Consider the following 20918-nt stretch of genomic DNA (forward strand, 5'->3'; position numbering starts at 1 on the left):
TGTGTATCTAGCTTACATGTTGTAGCATGTATCAATACATTATTAGTTTTAATGGCAGAATAATATTCCATTGTATGGATATACTAGTTTGTTTATCCATTCATCAGTTAATGAGCATGTGGTTTTTTTCCACATTTTGGCTATTATGAGTAATACTGATATGAACATTTGTGTACAAGTTTTTGCATGAACATTTGTTTTCATTTCTCTTGAGTAATTTTCTAGGATTGGGATTGCTGGATCATTTGGAAACTCTATGTTTAGCTTTCTGGGGACTTACCAAACTTTTTCCAAAATGACTCTACCATTTTATATCCTTACCACCAATGTATGTGGATTTCAATTTCCCCATATCCTTGTCAACCTTTGATATTTTCCATTTTTTTTACAGTTGTCCTAGTAGGTATGATATGATATCTCGTTGTGGTTTTGAGTTAATCTAATGACTAAGGATGTTGAGTATCTTTTCATGGCCAGATGTATATTTTCTTTGGAGAGATGTCTATTTAAGTCATTTTCCATTTTTAATCGGATTATTTGTCATTTAATGTTGAGTTACAAGATTTCTTTATAAATTATGGGTACTAGACTTATCAGATACATGATTTACAAATATTTTCTCCCATTCTGTGTATTGCATTTTCATTTTCTTGATAATTTTCGATTTCAATAAGTCTGATTTATTTCTTTTCCTTTGGTTGCTTGTTCTTTTGGTGTCATATCTAATCCAAGGTCACAATGATTAAACCATGTTTACTTTTAAGAGTTTTATAGTTATAGTTCTTAACTCTATGTCTTTGTTTCATTGTGAATTAATTTTTGTATGCAGTGTGAAGTACATGTGAACATTCATTTGCCCCAGCAACATTTGTTGAAAAGTCTGTTTTTCCCCATTAAATGGTCTTGGCAACCTTACAGAAAATCATATGACCATAGATGTATGAGTTAGTTTCTGGATTCTTAATTTTATTCCATTGAAACGGGTCTATATTTAAACCAATGCTGTACTGTCTTGATGAATTTAAATTTGTAGTTTAAGTTTTAAGACTGGAATATGTGAGCCCTCTAACTGTATTCTTTTTCTAGATTGTCTTAGCTATATTCTGGATTCTTTGCATTTCCATATTAATTTTAGGATCAGATTATCAATTTCTGCAAAAATAGGTAGTCAGGATTTTGACAGGGGTTGCTTTAAATTTGTAGATCAATATGGGAAGTATTGACTTTTAAATGATGTTAAGTCTTCCAATCCATAAACAAGGAATTTTTTCCCATTTATTTAGGGTTTATTCAGTTTTTATGAACAATGCTTTGTGCTTATCATGTGATAGTGTTGCACTTCATTTGTCAAATTTATCCCTAAGACTTTTTTCTTTTTGATGCTATTTTAAATGAACTTTTTTCTTAATTTCATTTTCAGATTGTTCTTTGCAAGCGTAAATAAATACAATTCATTTTTGTATATTTACCTTTTATCCTGAAACCTTGCTAAAATTATATTAGCTCTAAGAGTGTGTATGTGTGTGTGCATTCCTTAGGAATTTCTCTCTTATAAGATCATGTCATCTGCTAATAGAGATTTTTTTTTTGAACTTCTTCTATTATAATTTAGAGTTTTACTTAATTTTCCTCCCTAATTGCCCTGGCTAGAACTGCCAATGCAATGTCAGATAGAACGAGTGAGCATAGACATCCTTGTCTTCTTCTTGATTTCAGGGCAAAGCTTTCAGTCTCTCACCATATTATCAGGTTGAGGAAATTCCCTTATCTTTCTAGTTTGTTGAGGGTTCTTAAATCATTAAATGTTTTTGGAGTTTGTCAAATGCTTTTATTGCATCTATCAAGATGATCATATGATTTTTGTTTATTATGATGGGCTCCAAAATAGATTTTTGGATGTTAAACCAACCTTGAATTCCTGGGTTAAATTCCTCTTGATCATGGTATATGATCCTTTTTGCACATGGATGGATTTGGTTTGTTAGTAATTTTTTTTTGATTCTTATATTTATATTTGTAAGAAATATTGTTCTAAAATTTTATTTTATTGTGATGTGTTTACCTGTTTTTGGTATAAAGGTAATAATACTGACCTCATAGAATAGATTGGGAAATATTCATCTCCTAATTTCTGGAAGATTTTGCCAAGGAATGGTGTTAATTCCTCTTTAAACATTTGGAAGAATTAAGTGGCGAGGCCATCTGGGCCTGAACTTTTCTTTGTGGGTAATTGTTTTGTTTTTTTTTTTTTGGTTAAAGATTTTTTTTATTTTTTATTTATTTAATTCCTCTCCCCTCCCCCGGCTGTCTGTTTTCTGTGTCTTTTTGCTGCGTCTTGTTTCTATGTCCGCTTCTGTTGTCGTCAGCGGCACGGGAAGTGTGGGCGGCGCCATTCCTGGGCAGGCTGCACTTTCTTTCGCGCTGGGCGGCTCTCCTTATGGGTGCACTCCTTGCGCGTGGGGCTCCGCTACGTGGGGGGCACCCCTGCGTGGCGCGGCACTCCTTTGCGTGCATCAGCACTGTGCATGGGCCAGCTCCACATGGGTCAAGGAGGCCCGGGGTTTGAACCTCGGACCTCCCATGTGGTAGACGGACGCCCTAACCACTGGGCCAAAGTCCGTTTCCCGGTAATTGTTTTATTACTGCAATCTCTTCAAATTTTAGGGATGTATTCAGATTGTCTATTTCTTCTTGAAATTTTTGGTATTTTTTTCTTAATAGATATTTATTCATTTCATATAGGTCATCTAGCATTATTTTAGAATCATTTTTAATTCTGTATAGTTGGCAGTAATGTATCCTCTTTCATTTCTGGTATAGTAATTTGAGTCTTTTCACTTTTTTCCTCAGTTTGTCCATTTTGCTGAATATTTCAAAGAATAAGTTTTTGGCATTATTGGTGTTTTAGATTATTTCCCTATTTTCTATTTCTTTTATTTCAGTTCTAAATTTTTATTTGGATAAATTTTAAAATAAAATTTAAATTTTATTTCTTTCCTTTGATGTTCTTTTTCTTGTTTAAGTTGCAAGATCAGGGTATTATTTTGAGTATACTTTCATCCCTTTTTAAAAATTTAGGCATTTGAAGCTATTAAGTTCCTTCTAAAGCCTGCTTTCACCATATAACACACATTTTGGAATGTAGTATATTCATTTTCATTAATCTCACGTTATTTTCAATTTTTTCTTGTGATTTCCTTGACTTATTGGTTATTTAAGAAGTGTTGTATAATTTCCACATATTTGTGAGTTTCACAATTTTTTTCTATGTCTAATTTTATCCCATTGTGGTCATAGTACACAGTATAAATTTTTATGATTTCAATCCTTTTAAACTTATCAAAATACTATTTGTTCAAATATATTTTCTGTCCCTTCCCTTTCTCTTCTCCTTCTGGGATTCCCATTGTATAGCAGCAATCACAGGTCTTTGAGGCTCTGTTCATTTTTCTCCACTCTTATCTTTCTGTTCCTAAGACTGGATATTCTCAATTGACTTATATTCACATTGCCAAACATTGGTTTTGCCAACTCAGATCTGATAATGAGCCCCTTTACTGAATTTTTCACTTCAGTTACTGTACATTTCAATTCCAGAATTTCCATTTTTTAAAAATAATTCTGCCTTTTTATTAATATTTTCTATTTGAGGAGACATAGAAACTTTCCTTAGGTTATTTAGGCATTTTGTTTTTTAGCTTTTAAACTTATTTAAAATAGTTTATTTAAAAGTTTTGTATAGTAAGTATAATGTTGGACAGTTTCCATTTACTGGATTTTTCCTGTATGTAGGCCAAACTTTGTTATTTCTTTGCATTGTCTTATTTTTTGCTGATAACTGGACATTTTAAAGAATATAATGTGATAATGTGATACTTATATTATTCCCCTTCCCAGGGTTTGTGGTTGTTGCTGTAGTTTTAGTTGTTTGACTTTTTGAGCTAATGCTATAAAGTCTGTATACTTTGTTGTGTGTAGTCACAGAAGTCTCTATCTTTACTCAGCTAATGATTACTCAGATATTTTCTGAAGTGCCTGAAACTATGAAATTTTCCAAGCTTTTCTGAGGGACCCTGTGTTCCCTTCAAGGAAAGCCTTGAACACTTAGCCAGGCAGTTGACAACTCTGTTTTACCTTTCACTTCCTGCTTTGCAAGCGTTTCTAAGTCAGTCAGAGGGAGTGGTGAGAGTTTGGGGGCTTTGTCAAATCTTTCCTGAGCATTGCCTACATAGGTATACAAACTTCTATATTTTCAGAATATGTCATAGCTTTCCAAAGCCCCTCTGGGCATCAAATTCTCCACCTTTTCTTTTTAACTCTTTAGGTTGGTCTATTATTTGCCTCAACTGTAATTCATTACCTCAGGCAACATGAAGTAAAAATATTTGCCTGTAAATGCTATTGACAAATGCCTTCTATAAATGCTATTGACAAATGCCTTCTAGGTGAAGACTTTTTGCTCTGGGTAAGCCCCTTGTCAGGCCAAATATAGACAGCCTTTTTTTTTTTTTTAACAAATCAATTTTATTGATATGTATTAAAGAAGCATACAACTCATCCATAGATAGTCTTTTAACTTGGGTCTCCAGAGAAACAGCAGCAGATCAAATAATGATAATTCTTTGAGAATAAGGCTTTGAAAGAAGTCCATTTCTATTTTGCTCCTGATGGCTACCAGGTTGCACCAGGGTTGTGGGCTATTATTTTTCAAGACTACAGCAGAGCTGGAGAATAGTTAAAATGACACAAAAGTTACTGCTGTTATTGAGTGCCAGCTGACTTAATTGAATAAATGCTGCATGCATTACTGCCAGCCTATGGTTAATTTCCAGAGTTCTGAAATTGATGATTTCAGATCTGTAATTGGTCATTTTTTTTCATTGCTCTTGTGGAGGAACTCTAAGTCAGAGATTTTCATTCCACCATTCTTTCACCACTCTGCCATTGGTTTGTGGTGATTAACCTTGAGCTTTTGGGAGGATTACTTATGCCAAAATAGTTTATCCTATAAAGTCCGCCATGCTTCATAAGGGCCATTTTCAGCCTCTTGTGTTATTTTGTGAAGCCAAATATAACTGGGCATATGCTCTAGTCTCCACTTTTTGTTATTATACCTGCAATAACCATAGGCATAATTGTAGTCTTTCTCCTGACGGGATGCTGTGCAACAATTAATATCATATCAGGTCATGATTTAGTATGCAACACACTGCCTGGAGTGTTGGGTAATATAACCCCTGCATTCTCTAGGGCTAGGAAATTCTCCTTCCACCTCAATTACTCTAAGAAACAGAGTAGTAATTAAAAATGCTTCAATCTTAGTAATCTCTGGAAGTCTTTTCTCTGTGCAAGGGTCAATGTATTAGAGGAAAATAACTGTTAGCTTTGTCTTTGATACAAAAATTGTCACTTTTTTTTTCTTAATTGTTTAACCTAAGGAAGATGACTGCCCAATAAGCCATGAGATTAAATGATATGAAAATATGGCCTTCTCCATTTTTAGCTGACTCCTCCAGGACCAACTTTAACATGATGATGACTGTAGTTATTATTATAATCGGGATTTTCTGGCCAATTTATGACCAAAGCCCTAGTCATTATAATACCTCTAATGTTCTAACCTGTTGAGCTCATGAGGCCTCAAAAGGTGCAGGGTCATCATAGTTCTCCTTACAAGATCTGTGGGGAAGTACAGTTTATATTATAAGTCCATGCTATTTGTCAGAGCATCTAAATGGAGGTGTCTATCTAAACCATGCTTAGATAAATTATGTTGGTGGTGCTTATTGGATATTCTTCTCTATTTGCTTTTGTGGCTGTGCTTCTGTTATTACTTCTGCCTCAAATTAATAGTGACCACTGTCCTTAATCCACAAAAGACCTGTATCAAATTACACCTTACCTTTCTCAGGGTTTTCTTGAACTGCCCGCATTAGAAATTGCTATTCTTCTCCCTGTGAGTGCAGGATCCTATGACCAGGCAAGGTGAAAATTTGCAGACATGTATTTCCAGTTTGATTAATGTCATTAGCAGGAGCTTACAATAGGATCAACCCTCTGACACCCTCTCCCATCTTGTTTTCTTCCTGTGCTAGTTACTTCAGTTTTGTATATTCTGGAAACAACCAAGGAAGCCTATGGCACTTCGAAACGAGAAGACCCAGGACTTTCTGAATTCTGCCCCCACTCCTAAATCTTTCTTTCCTAATAGATAATTTGCTGGAGGGAATCCACTTAACACTGTTAGTTCTTCCGGCAACTGCTTTATGCTCCCTATAAAAGACCCCACTCAGCAAGACCAGGGCTGTTCCCTGGTATTTTCACAAGTTGTTCAGTGAGTTCTGCCTGCAGGGAGTGGCCATATTTAAGTTTTATATACAAATATTACAAGTTTCCAAACAAATATGCTACAACACAAAGTTTCAGCCCTGACAGTAACTCCTTGGTGGGGCAGGGACATGGGCTTGAAGATCATCTAATGAGCCTGTGTCACACTTTGCCAATATGGGGGTCATGAGTCCTCAGATCCCGAAGACCCCATTACGAGGTTGTAATGATAACCCCCCTTTCAATTGTTTCCCTTTCATCAGCACTGAGGCAAAGGCAATAAACCCATTATCAAGGGCTGAATCATACCACACAGAGTTCTGGCAGACTACATCCCCCTGCTGGCGGAAACCTGGCTGTAATCCTAGATTTGGAATGGCCTAACTTCCTGAGACCAGGGACCTGCTCAAAGTCATTGTATCTGGCTCAGATGCTTATTTCTTGGCTTTTATGGCATGGATGATTCACAGGCACCAACTCAGCACCTCAGGTGAACTGGCCTGACCCAAAAAGACATCTCTGTCCTCTGAACAAAGGGCATCTATGGCCTTACATATACCAGAACCTGGAGGGACGGTGCCACTGCTGACCCAACTATGTTAACCCAGCTCTGTGGCCATCCCTGAGCAATCCCTAACTGACCATTATCAGGGAACCCAGGTAGCCATTCTTAATAACAATAAGGCCACTTGTAGGAAGTCATTTGTGTACAGGTTTGAAGCACTGATTGATTTTAATCCTAGAGTCTGTGCCAATGCCACATACACATGAAAGGAAGCTTGAAGCTGGCTTTTCCAGAACAGCAGACCATGCTCGAAATCAGGGTTCTTAACCTTTTTTCCCCCACAGACCCCTTTCTCAGTCAGGTGAAAACCATGCATCTTTTTTTAAGTCCACACTATAGTGTGTATTATCTAGTAAATATGTCATACTCGCACCAACATGTCGCCACAAGAATAATGGTATTTTAATTTAAATTCAGGCTCACGGACCCCTTGTTAAAAAACCCTGCTCTAAATTGAATACGGTGCTCACTTTGACAGCACATATACTAAAATTAGAACAATACAGAGAAGATTAGCATGGCCCCGGCACAAGGATGAGATGCAAATTCGTGAAGCGTTCCATATTTTTTGTATATTTTCTACATTAATAATAAACAATGGAAGGAGAAACAACTTATTTAAAAAAAAATAAATCGAATACGCTGGAATCAGCTAACTCATTGAAAACCTATTGCATGTGTATCTGCCTCAGGTGTGGCTACTGATCTCTGGGTTAACTGTTCAACACAATTGACGGAAGGGGAGCCCCACAGCTGTCCTCCTTTGGGATGCTTCCCCTAAGACCTTGGCTGAACTTAGCTCTATTAAAAGTTTTGTTTTACAGTGAACATCTACTACTTGTATAATAATAAAAGTCATTCAACACAGTTTTTAATGCCTAGGAAATAGTTAGAATAGCCACAGAAATTTAACAAAAAGGCTGAGTAAGGATAACAGCTACCAATAAACCAAGGAATAACTTAATAAATGGAGTGGCTACATAAAGGTACTTTTCATAAGATTCCTGTTTAGAATGAGAATTGGCCTGATCCCTGCCTCTGAGAGAAGGTAATGGATATCTCCTGGAAGAGATGAAGAATAGGTGGAGGTAAATGATAAGCAATTTTTGGCCAAAAAATCTTGGCTAAGTTATCAAAATTTATGCATACTATATATCAAACAAAACTTTGTCCTTCCGCATTCGTTGTTCCACACTGCTCCTTCTGTACCGTCTTAATGTCCTCTATTTGTCCTTTACTAGCTAAGGAGAGAGCCTGCCACACCCTCCCCACACCACCCACTTTCTCAGGAGGCCTTGTAATGAGTTTTGTCAGGAGGATGGAGCTTCCTTCAAAGATATTTTACTCCTAACTGTGCTGGCTTGCAAATGATATCCACGCTTCACATCTCTTCTCTTCAATAAGCTTTTCACCAGTGACGCAAGTGATCAGTTAGTTTGGTTTTCCCTGTCCTCTGCAATCTTCTCTGTGTATGTGAGGTGGCATCGGGCAGTTCTTTCCCATGGGGCACTTCACATGATAGTGCCATTATGTCCAGCTATGTCTAGTCATAGACTCAATCTAGCTTTATTATCTAAATGATCCAAACATTTTTATCATAGATCATTTTATTTGTTTATATCTACAATCAGAAAAAACAACAACCATAGTTTGTTAGCTTGCTTCTCAGTATTCTGATAGAGTAGTGTACATATACATAAAGCAACTTATTATAAACAATTCGCTATTGTCTTATTGGCTTATTTTACCCACAACCTAACCTTGCAAAAAAAAAGTCAAGAAAGTACATCCATTTGGGGAAAAGAAATAGAATGCACTGGGAAGTCAAAATGGAGAAAGCCAAGTGCTTCAGAGTCCCTGAAAAGAGATCTTAACAGATCTAATATATTAAACGTGCTGTTTGAATTTCAAGTTCTAAACTTCCGGTGCTGAACATCTGGAGCACTTTCATAAATGCCCAGTTTTTTTTCCCCAGCCTTCTACCACCCTGTGAATAATGTAAATGAACTAATAACTCCCACAGATCGACTAGTTATACATATGGTTGGACAAGATGGTTATACAAATAAGCCTTGACATGAATAAGTGAGTTGCCAACTCAGTGTAAGTGAACATCTGTTGATCGTGCAATATGGTATTATGACAAATACAGTATGACTGGCTCACTCAGAACATTGGCGAAAAGTGATAGAACCCTAAAACACAAAGCAACCAATGCTGATTTGACTAACAATGGAAATAACTACTGTCATATATTTTACTATCTTATTTCTATTAATACTTGCTCCAGGCTTACCAAAAGTCTTCTACTGCGTGCTTTGAGTGGGTCATTTTAAGTGCATATAGAAAGTATAGCACATCTCCAGAAATTTTAGAATCTTCCTTAGACAAGAGCTACACATATAGAAGAATCGGGCATATTTAAATAGGAAATACTTGCAAACTTACAGATGATGCCTTTTTTTAAAAAATATTTTTGTCTTTATTCATCTTTTTAATATTACATTAAAAAAATATGAAGTCCCCATACATCTTCCACCCGCCTCAACCCACCACTCCCCCCATAGCAACATTCTCCTCTGTCATCATGAGACATTCATTGCATTTGGTGAATATATCTCTGAGCATTGCTGCACCTCATGTTCAATGGTCCACATCAAAACCCACACTCTCCCACGTTCCATCCAGTGGGCCATAGAAGGACACACAATGTCCGGTAATTGTCTCTGCAGCACCACCCAGGACAACTCCAAGTCCCGAAAATGCCTCCACATCCCATCTCCTTCTCCCATTCCCCACACCCAGCAGCCACCATGGCCACTTTCTCCACACCGATGCCACATTTTCTTCGATTACTAATCATGATAGTTCATGAATAGAATATCAGTAAGTCCACTCTAATCCATAGTCTATTCCTCCAGCCTGTGGACCTTGGCAGATGATGCCTTTATTTGAAGGGAACTACCACTAAAAAGGGTAAGAGAAAAAAGCCTAGGAAAATGTTGGGATCTGAAGAATTGAAGCAATATATTGCAAAAGGTGAAAGGAAGGCTCTCTCTGCAAAGGTGGTCATGGATATAAAACAACACCACGGTTACATACATAGTGTGATGGTTAGGCTGTGTCCTCTCGGCCAGGTAATGGTGCCCAATTGTCTGGTAAGCAAGCACAGGGCTAAATGTAATACAAGGGCTTTTCATGGACTTTAATCATCAGTGATTTTTACCTTATGTATTAACCAACCAGGGATTAAGGTTGTTTACTTCTTTTGAAATGATTTTTGTATAATGTTTCTCAAATGAAAACTTTAAAAGGATGAAAATTATTTTCACAGAGCTATTTGAATATTTTACCTAAATGATAAAAATGTGTTTACTTATAATGATTGCATTTAGAATGTACAATATCACAAGCTTTCTGGAACTATACATGATTTACCTGTACCGTGGATATTAATTGTTTATGGTAGGCTGGACATGGGCATGGGTATTGTGGAGTGATTTAATTTTCAAAAATAAAATATAAGATAGAGGAAAACCCTAGTAGTACATACAAAGGGACAGAAATGAATATATTCGTGATTGCAAGCTTTTCAACACTGCAACTCTTTTTATTAGATAAGACAGTTTCTTTTCTTTCATGTGTGTGTGCCAAATGGGATTTCCAAATTAAAACTTGCTGCATTTTTGCAATTTTTGGAGTTCATGTGATAAAAGGAAGCGTTGTGAAAGTAAAAACTATATACACACATGCACACATATATTTTGCTATTATGTTCATTTGGACATTATTAAAGAATTTTCAATTAACTATCTTAGTAGCCTTTAATGAAAAATGCTTTTTTAGGAGCCTCTTTAGGAGGTAAACCAAAAGGGCTATAATAAGCAGTTATAATACATGAACTCTACAATGCTGCAAATGGCAATAAATGTGCCAACAGAAACCATAAATAAGATATAATTCCCAGTCATTTTAGTGGAGCATTTAGGAATTAATGAAATTCTTGCTTTATGGATTTTATTATATAAGCATTTGAAGGGGAGTTTTTGCCTTCCAGGAATTTCTGCATCTAAACGTTGTTTTAATTTTTGAGTATACAAATTGTGAATCATTGAAAAGAAATGTAAAAGATGAGGCTTAACCATTTATCGCCAGAGCAGGAGGACACCAGTGGCTTCTTTTCTCCTACTCTCCCCTAACAGACAGATTTGTCATTATTCTCTCCAACACCTCCATTCTCCATGCCTGTGTCTCATTTACCTCTGGTGACAGAATGCCTATCCTACTGATCAAGAGTCCCAGAGTTTGGATTTGGGCAGGCTACCTTTTTCCAGACGTAAGGCAAAGATGAATGCTAGTACCCTGATGACTTTTGCCAAATGTGGCTTCATCACCTGCCCAGTGGTCCTCATCCCCAATGGTTAAAATTGGGCTACAGAAAAATGTCAGGAGTAAGGGGAAAAGCCAAAGCCATGGATCATGAAAAGACACGAGAGATTCACTACAAGCCAATCTGTTTAGGGGTTCTTAACCTCTTTTGTCCCATGGACCCCTTAGCCAGTCAGGTGGAAGCCATGGACCCCTTACCAGGACCATGCTATACTGTGTATTATTTAATAAATGCACCACACCCGCACCAACACATCCCCACAAGAATAATGTTTTTTTTTTTTAATTTCAATTCAAGCTCATGGACCCCTGGTTAAGAACCCTTGGTTAGAGAGAAGGACATTTTATACTCTAGGGTTGCTTTATCATCAATTGAGGGAAAAAGTGTTTTCCACTGAGTACTGGAAGCATTTTTTCCCCTATCTAATCAACATTCACAGTACCAGCTCCATATAAAAAGGAATTGATTTTGGTGGCCACAGACAAGTAAGTCTGCCAAATTATTTCACTGCTAAACCTTGCGGCAGTTATGCACGCGTCTTTCCGCATGAATGAGGCAGTCTTTGTTCCTTTGTAAGCTTTTTCGCATTGGCTGTGCTGTTGTGACCACAGTCACATGAGTCGGCTAGAGCTTTTATCTTCAGAGACTTTGATAAAGTCAATCTCTTATATAAACTGGACGTGAGCCAGCATTCATAAATCTCTATGGCAGAACAGTCTGTTGTGACATCGCACACAGCAATATTTTCAGCCAATTGATCCAAAGCATATGGATATTTTCCTGTTCTCGGGAGAATTTTGCAAGGACAGCAAAGTGTTCATTTGGAATATTTTAAGTCTGGGACACGCGACTCCTTTCAATATCTTAGTGCATTAGTTGTGGCAATCGATATTATCTGTATATGACAAAGCTCAGTAAAATTAAGATAGCATTTTAAGCACTATATTTCAGGTATAGGTTAAGTATTAAGAGCGATAAAGAAGAGTAGTATGTTGGGAAAATGAATTATTCCAAGATTTCCTAGTACGTTTCACAATGTAACTGGTAATAATAAGCTTAGTGGTTTTTAAGATTTGCCTCTTTTGCAATTGCATTTTATTATGCATAGTTCAATTATATTCACTTTCTTATTAGTCCCAGTTGGGGTTTAAATTCAGTGTTGGTTTTTTTTAAATATTGGAAGTATATTGTTTTTTTTCCCCTGAATATTCTCAGCACTATTATCTTCCAGGCTAAGTTACTCAAATTCACTGACATTCAGTACTCTAAATAGATTTATACTAAATATAACAACCAATGATGTCTTTTTACCTTAACTTGGTGGTGAATTGCACTTACCTCAATAGACCTATTTAATAGATAGAATGGCCACTCTACCTTTTAGAGGCATTTCTAGAAACTGCATTTTCACTTGATCATTATGGTATAAAATACTAATGATATGTATTCTATTGTTTTCATCTGCTTCATCATGGTAGAAATAACATAAGGATAGAGTAAAAATGGTGAGAATAAAGAACTAGGTTTTTTTAGGTCATGTTAAATAGTTTAATGAGCAGAATGGCAAAGTGTGAAGTATTGGAAAGTTGGTACTGTATATATTTGTTTATATTTCATAGTTTTTGCAAAAGCTTAGCTGATGCAATTAAGGGTCATTCTTTAATATTTTAATGGACTCATGAGAAGTATCATTGTGTAGTGAAAGAGTTCTGGATTTGCAGTTATGTATGGATCCATTTTATCTTCAATTTTGTTCTGAGCCTCATGTTTATAAGGTAGAAGCTTTATATGCAGGATTTTGCTCTTAGTGAAGGAATTATAAAAATATTAGCAGGATATGTCAAATTTCGGCAAAGAAAATTATGTTGGTTCAGGGTGTAGAATGATATGCTTTCATCATAAATTTTCAGTCCTCATGCAAAAAGTTGTACTTTTTATTACAGAACATTAGCCTCCTTTTCCTTTCATGTACTGCTGGTTATAAAGGAGCAGGGTAAGATACTTAGACAGAATAGTAAATATCATCCATATACCCACTTAAATGAAAATAATCCAAGTTTTACACTTCTAATTGACATAATTTATATATTATGTCAACATTCCAGTGATGGAAGCTTTGTGGTGGGGAAGGAACAGCATTAAAGACTTGTATTTGTATTTATTTTTTTGCCACTTAAAACCAATGTGCTTTAATCTCATTGAATTTCTTCTCTAAAGGGGATTAAAATAATATTATCCTCAAAGGGCTATTGAAAGGAAGAGATTCTATGTATATTTGAAAACATTTTTAGGTATCAGGAGGTATTAATATATCTATGCATTTTAATAGGTGAATATTTGATTCTGGTTTTGAGAATAGGATTTCTTATTCTTTGTCTGCTTTAGGAAAGCATGGATGAATAATTCCACTGGGTGTAGTTTTTGGATTGTGGGCAGTTTGTATTTTCATGATCTGCAGTAATCCTTTGCCTAATGGAAAACAGCTTTTAGAGTGTGTTGGAGGCACTAAACAAAGACAAACACTAACAGGAGCAGTGTGGGCATTTGGGTCATTTTCTTATCTAAAAGTATCATTTCTGATTTATGAATGTTGACTACAGTTTGTGTTTAATTTAGGGATTATGGTATTTGCCAAGAATAACTTGGATAAGGCAGCTTGCCTTGTTTAGCTTTTTTTAAAAAAGCTTTAAGACTTTTTAAAAAACATCTTTTTTTTTTTTTTTTTGTAGTTTAAGACTTTTTGATACTAGTTACTCAACACCTATTTGAAACTTAACATTGGTGCCCAAATTCATCTGTTTGTCCTATAGTCTTGTAGTTGGTCCTGACCCACTGTAATATTGTTTAAAACTGGAAAATTATATTTTAAACCTGAGTTTCTGTGGTCAAATTATTGGATATAAAAACTACTTACACATTTTAACATCAATGAATTTTGTGAATGAAAAATTTCAGGGTCAAAAAATGGTCTTGCAAAAGGAAGATAAAAGTCCATCTAGAGAAGTCTTGCAGTAGAGGTGTCAAAACAGACGGCTGGTTGTGATGTGTAGGAAATATGAGGTTTCCAGTATAAAATTTGGCTCAGTCAGGTTCATTTATCACTTATGAAACTGAGATGACCATTCCAATGTGCTAGACTGAGTTACTGAAGGAGCCAGCTTATATTTTCTGTCAATCTACTTTCCAACATCCCTCTTTGTTCCTAAAAAATCGGAATACTGGCAGATGATCAGAAATATAGGAAAGCTCATTCTGAACACCCAAAATGTATAAAGCTGTGATTTCAGGAGATATATGCTAGCCTTTTCCATTACTGGCAAATTTACAACCAGATGCTTATAGCAGATTGGTTTGTAAGTTAACGAGACTGAGAAGCTTTCCAGCATCAGGAGTACCGAAAAGATACTCCCTCAGCCAGCTTGAGATAGTATTGATGACATTCTATCTCTTTGCCTCACTTTTTAGCTTTGGCTAAAAGGAAAGAACAAGCATGGAGTCTCCTTGAGGGATAAGGAGATGATGGCCAAGGATTAATTTTTTCCTATCTCTTTGTAAGTAAATCTATAGGCATTCTAGGTCTGCCTGAAAGAAGTTTTGAGTAGATAACCACCCAAAATATTTAATATTGGAATAGAATCTCATTATTTATGATTCAATAAAAATAAATATGAAATCCCTGATTGCACTATTTGACTATTTGAATTTAATCACACTGTAGCCCTGAATAGTTTTTCAAGGCATCATCCTAACATCGCGGTAGAAATAAGTAAGTGGGCTCTCACAAAAATCTCTTCCAATTTTATTAACATTATTGATTTTGTAAAAAAGTTTGATCATTTCTTCCAGGTCAGGGGACTCATTGAAAAACTGATAATCACCTCTTTCAGTGAACAGATGCTATTCATATTAATTAGAGTATTCACAAGCTAAAACTTCTAAAATTTAAATCTTAGCCATAACTTATCCTGAATTTAAGATACATTTATCTAACTGCCTATACAGCCTTTCCATTTGTCATTCATTTCAAACTATGTGTCTGAAAGAGAGCTCTCCTTTTGCACTCCTAAATCTTCCCATCTCATAGGAGTCATTCATTATTCCTCTTTCCTGTAACATTCTTACCCATATCTATCAACAAGCTCTATATGCCATTCTTTTAAAATATGTTCCCAAACCAACTTCTTTTCACCTCTCTACTGCTATTACATTATTCCAATCCACTCTCATATTTCACTCAGATCAAGGTGCTGTAACTAACCCAACCAGTCCTTCTGCCTTCACTGTTGATCTAATATAGTCCATTCCTCACAAAATGCAGTGACCATTTTAAATCATGAATTCATTCACGTCATTCACAGGCTCAAAACTCTCCACAGGCTTGGCATTAGGAAAAAACAAAAAACAAAACACCACCACCAACAAAACACAATCTTCTCTGTAGGGTCTCAAAGGCCTGCATGATCTGAATCCTGCCTAATTACCAAGCACATTTTCCTCGTCTCCTCTTGCTAAATGTGTTCCAGATCACTGACTTCTTTCTTCAGCAAGTTTACATGGTTCATTCCTTTACACCATTCAATTCTCTGCCTAAATTTCAGCTTTCTGATTCCATTATCTAAAATAGGTCTTTCTGTCCAATATTCTGAAATTCGACTATAACATGGGGAGGTATGAAATTTCTTTTCCTTTCTCCTGCTTTGTGCATGCTGTGTTTACTGTATCTGTTTTTTTGTTTGTTTGTTTGTTTCTTTCTTTCTTTAAAGGATTTACATCTCTCAATTCATATGAAAACTCTTTGGGAATCAATTCTTCAAACACAGTCCCTCCTACATTATCCTATTCTCTTCTTGGGCCATCAGTAACTGATCGTTAATCTCTATTTTTTTCTATTGAGTTGGTAATTAAGAAGGACTTCCAATTTCAATACAACAAATGTAATAAATGTAATATAACATCAGTGACAAAAATTCCAGTAAATTTTTACTCCCACACTTACTGATGATAAAATGTTCTTATTAAGTCATATAATGATGAGATAGTCATGAAAATGAAGTAAATAAGATAGAAACCTATATATCAAATTAAAATACAATTTTATGAATGATAACAGTTACAAAAAACTACACAAGTCAAAAATAACATAAATGCACAGTTTCATAAAACATTAAACATGTAAACTTTCAGGTCAAGAACTAGAATATTGCCAGCATTCCAGAGGACTCAAATGAATAACTGCAATACTTACAAATTTCCAGAAATGCTTTGAAAAAAGTGGGGGGAAAAAAAAAGCACCAAGAATTTAGTTCATATATGTCTATATGCTAAGGGGAACGATTCAGTGAAGAAGGAGGGATAGATAGGTGAAGATAAGGAATAGAAAACCTATGTTTTATCCTTTGAAAGAAGGCAGTGGGTAGAGTTACAAAATGATTTTCTAGGGTTGGCCTTAGATAAAAGGAAGAGTGCTTTTTCTACTGAAATAAGAAAGACAAACGATAAAAAGGCACATGGAAGGTTTATAGGTTTATTGGTGAAAGTTCCTGTTTGATGATTTCTATGAGGCCAGTTTATCACCTGAATATTTTTAGGGGCAGCCTAAAATTTTTAAAGAAATAGGAGAAAATGGTCTCAGAAATAGAAAATTGAAATTATTAATACTAAGATTGCTGGAGAGTGGTGAGTGTCTAATGAGTTTTAGGCACCATTGGTTAAATTATAATCAATTGATCAGGTTGATTATTTTCTCTGCAGAGTTGTGGCCCTGTTAAGGTAAACTTACAGGGAAGGTAGATGGTAGTATTCATTCAGTTGTGATATTTTGACTTGAATATAATGAAAAGAAAGTACGAAAAAGAAGTTAAGGGTTTTGGCCCCAGTCAAGCCCGCAAAATTAAAAGCTTCATGGTTCTGTCCCCAAAAGAAGCTTTGAACAACCAGCAAGGATAAGTAGAGTCACCTTTCCTAAGGCTCCTAAAACAAAGGTTTACAGAAACTGGATGAGTGCTAAAACAAGAAAAAGTCTACTTAAAAGAGGTGGGATCTCTAATCTGCTCACTGGCTTGATGAAGGGCTGGCTCATGCTCCCAGGGTGGGTCCCTGGTCCCAGTTCCAGAGGGACTAGAGTAATAACCCTTGCACACATATTGAGAGCCTGTATTCCTTGTATTATTTGACAGGTGGACCTGACAGACTGAAACAAGATGCTCAGCAAAGGCTCACTCTTCAGGAACTGCTCTGCATGTAGAAGGCCGCTCACAGAGCTCTCCTATAGAACACTGTAGGTTACAAGACAAGTTGTGGCTACCTGGAGCAAGAGATTGCTGGCTGTAGAACTACAGTGCAGTGCCCAAGACAATGAGAAACAGTTTCCTAGTGAAGGGGGAGCATTTGCATCCATGTAAAGGGAGGAATTCTTAGAGCCACACATGCATAGCCACGATAAGACACATGTGCACAAAGGATCAGGAAGATTTCTATATTGTGACCTGGAGATATTCTCTAAACTCATTGAAGGGATAAGCTTTGAAGGACAGCACTCACTCAAGTTAATCGACAAAGACTGGGAAAGGTATTTTCTTTTTTTCCTTTTTTTGGTACTGGCATTCAAGGAAAGTTTTGTCATACCACTAGCTGGATAGAAGCTGAAGGAACAGACACCTCAGATGCTAATTTCAAGTGATAACACACTAAAATACCAAAATGTCAAGGTTTCAACAAAAGATTACAAAACATATACACAAAAACAGGAAGTGATGGCCCAGGGAAAGGAGAAGATTAAAGTATTAGGAACCAATGATGAGGAGGATCAGACCCAGGTCATACCAGATAGATCTTTAAAAAAAGCTCTTAAGTATGCTCAAAGAGCTAAAGGAAGACATGGAGAAAGAACCAAAGAAATCAGGAATATGATAGGTCAACATAAAGAGAATATCAACAGAGCAATGGAAATTATGAAAAGGAACCAAAGAGAACTGAAGACCACAGTAACAGAAATTTCAAATTCCCTAGAAGGGTTCAAAAGCAGATTGGAGCTAGAAGAAATACTCTGGGAACCTGAAGATAAGACAATTTAAATCATACAGTCTGAGGGGCAGAATGAGGAAAGAATGAAGAAAGGCAAACAGGGCCTGAGGAACCTGTGGACATCTCAAGTGTGCTAATATATGCATTATTTGAGTCCCAGAAGGAGAAGAAATAGAGAAAGGGGCAGAGATAGTATTCAAGGCAATTGTGACAGAAAATTTCCCAAATTCAACAAAAGACATGAATATACACAATATGCTCAATGAATGCCAAAGAGGAAAGATCCAAATAGATCCATACCATAATGTATTATATTCAAAATGCCAAATGCTAAAGCTAGAGAAAATTCTGACAGCCACAAGAAAGGAGCAACATGTCACATCCAAGGGCTCCTCATTAAGAATACGTACTGATTTCTCAGGGGAAACCACGGAGGCAAGAAGGCAGTGGGATGACATATTTAAAGTGCATAAAGCAAAAATGTCCTGACCAATAATTTTATATCTGGCAAAAGTGCCTTTCAAATGAGGGAGAGATTTAGACACTCTTTTTTTTTTTTTTTTTTAAAGATTTATTTATTTTATTTAATTCCCCCCCTCCCCCGGTTGTCTGTTCTTGGTGTCTATTTGCTGCGTCTTGTTTCTTTGTCCGCTTCTGTTGTCGTCAGCGGCACGGGAAGTGTGGGCGGCGCCATTCCTGGGCAGGCTGCCCTCTCTTTTCACGCTGGGCGGCTTTTCCTCACGGGCGCACTCCTTGCGCGTGGGGCTCCCCCACGCGGGGGACACCCCTGCGTGGCACGGCACTCCTTGCGCGCATCAGCACTGCGCATGACCAGCTCCACACGGGTCAAGGAGGCCCGGGGTTTGAACCGCGGACCTCCCATATGGTAGACGGACGCCCTAACCACTGGGCCAAAGTCCGCTTCCCTAGACACTCTTCAATAAACAAAAGCTGAGGGAGTTCATCACCACTAAACCAGCCTTGTAAGAGCCCTATAAGAGATGCTAAAGATAGTTCTGCAGATTGAAAGGAAAGGATAATAGACAACAGATCAAAGCCATTTGAAGAAATTAAGATGTCTGGTGAGGGTAGCAAGGTTGGAAATATAAATACCAGAACTATTGTATTTTTGGTTTGTAACTCCAAAGGAATTACTTCCTACAGGATCTAAAATGCAAACAAATTAAAAGTACTGATAAATCAGTGGTTTGGGTCTCATAATGTATAAATATGTAATTTGTGACAAGAACTATGTAAAGGTGGGGAGGCTGAGGTTTATAGGAATACAGTCTGCATATGCTATTGAAGTTAAGTTGGTATCAAAATAAACAAGATTATTATAGATTTAGGATACCATATTTATGCCCCATGGTAACTATAAAGAAAATATCAGAGAATATGCAAGCTCATAGAGATTGAAATTAGAGTACAGCTTGCCAGAGGTGGGGGAAAAGAGTAAGAGGAATGGGGAATTAATGTATAATGGATATAGGATTTCAGTTTGGGGAAATGGGAAAATTTTTGTAATAGAAGATGATCAATGTACCAAAATATTGTGAAGGTGAGTAATCTCAGGCAATAGTATGCTTTGGAGTAGTTACAATGGGAAAATTTAGTTTGGATAAATGTTCCAACAATAAGAAAAGAAATGGAAAGGGCAACAAAAGGGCAAAGACAATTAAATGCACTCGTTTTTCCTTCAATCTCAATGTCTAGGCTGACAGTGGTTTCATTCATACAGATACTGCAGCTTGTCAATTTTGCATGCAGTTTGCAGGGGTCCAAGTCATCAGAGAGTAAGACTTTCCATTAGTCCTTCCTGGGTAACTGCATTTCCAATCCTGACTTGCAAGGAAATGGCTGTCTGTTTCTGAGTTTAGTTAAGTCCTCCAAGGGCTTTTCTGGAAGCTTGAAGTGTCCCAATCAATTTCTGGTTTCTTTGTGCACAGCAGTTCAGGTCTCAGCTTACCTCTTTCCTCTCACATTTTGCTATAAACAGCAAGGAGAAGCCGGGCCACATTTTTCACGTTTAATCTGGAAATTTCCTTAGCTAAATGTCCAAGCTCATCCTTTTCAATCAGAAACAATGGATTCTAATTCTGATTATTCAAAAAATTCTAATGGTGCACCCCATGAAGCACTGCAGCTGATTTTATGTATAAAAATCATGCTCCTACCTCCTGTAAATTTTTATCTTGCTGGACCTAGCATACTAAACATAATCTTGAATTACAATGGTTGCAATTAGGCTCTTTTAATATGACCAGATCAGTGTATTTGCACACACAATTAGAGAACAGGGACTACAAGATCAAACAACCAAAATGGGGTACCTTTTTAAATTGCTACTTTGAAGCTTCCAAATGTATAACAAATTCCAAAATTACCTCACCTTAAAAAACAAATACCAAATTAGCAAAACAAACACTTACCTAAATGCTTAATTAAATTTGAAAAACGGTTTGAAACCTCTGCACACTCTGAGTCTACCTCAGCGCCTCCTCTGCAGCCTGCTTTCCTCCTATTTATCTTCTCTCCAAGTTCTCTTTCATGGTGAGGACTCTGAAGATCCTTCAGACCCAGCCCTCTTAGCTCCTTTTAAAGTCAAACCTA

The 20918-nt window shown here is 36.6% G+C and overlaps 1 non-coding gene across 1 annotated transcript; it reads left to right on the forward strand.

Moving 5' to 3' along the window:
• Positions 1-7354: 7354 nt before the first annotated feature.
• On the forward strand, positions 7355-7461 carry LOC111759072 (U6 spliceosomal RNA). The gene has a single exon (XR_002793166.1). It is a non-coding gene; the product is annotated as a U6 spliceosomal RNA (small nuclear RNA).
• The last annotated feature ends 13457 nt before the right edge of the window (positions 7462-20918 follow it).

Source organism: Dasypus novemcinctus, chromosome 13, assembly GCF_030445035.2.
Source record: "Dasypus novemcinctus isolate mDasNov1 chromosome 13, mDasNov1.1.hap2, whole genome shotgun sequence".
In the NCBI taxonomy this organism is placed as follows: Eukaryota; Metazoa; Chordata; class Mammalia; order Cingulata; family Dasypodidae; genus Dasypus; species Dasypus novemcinctus.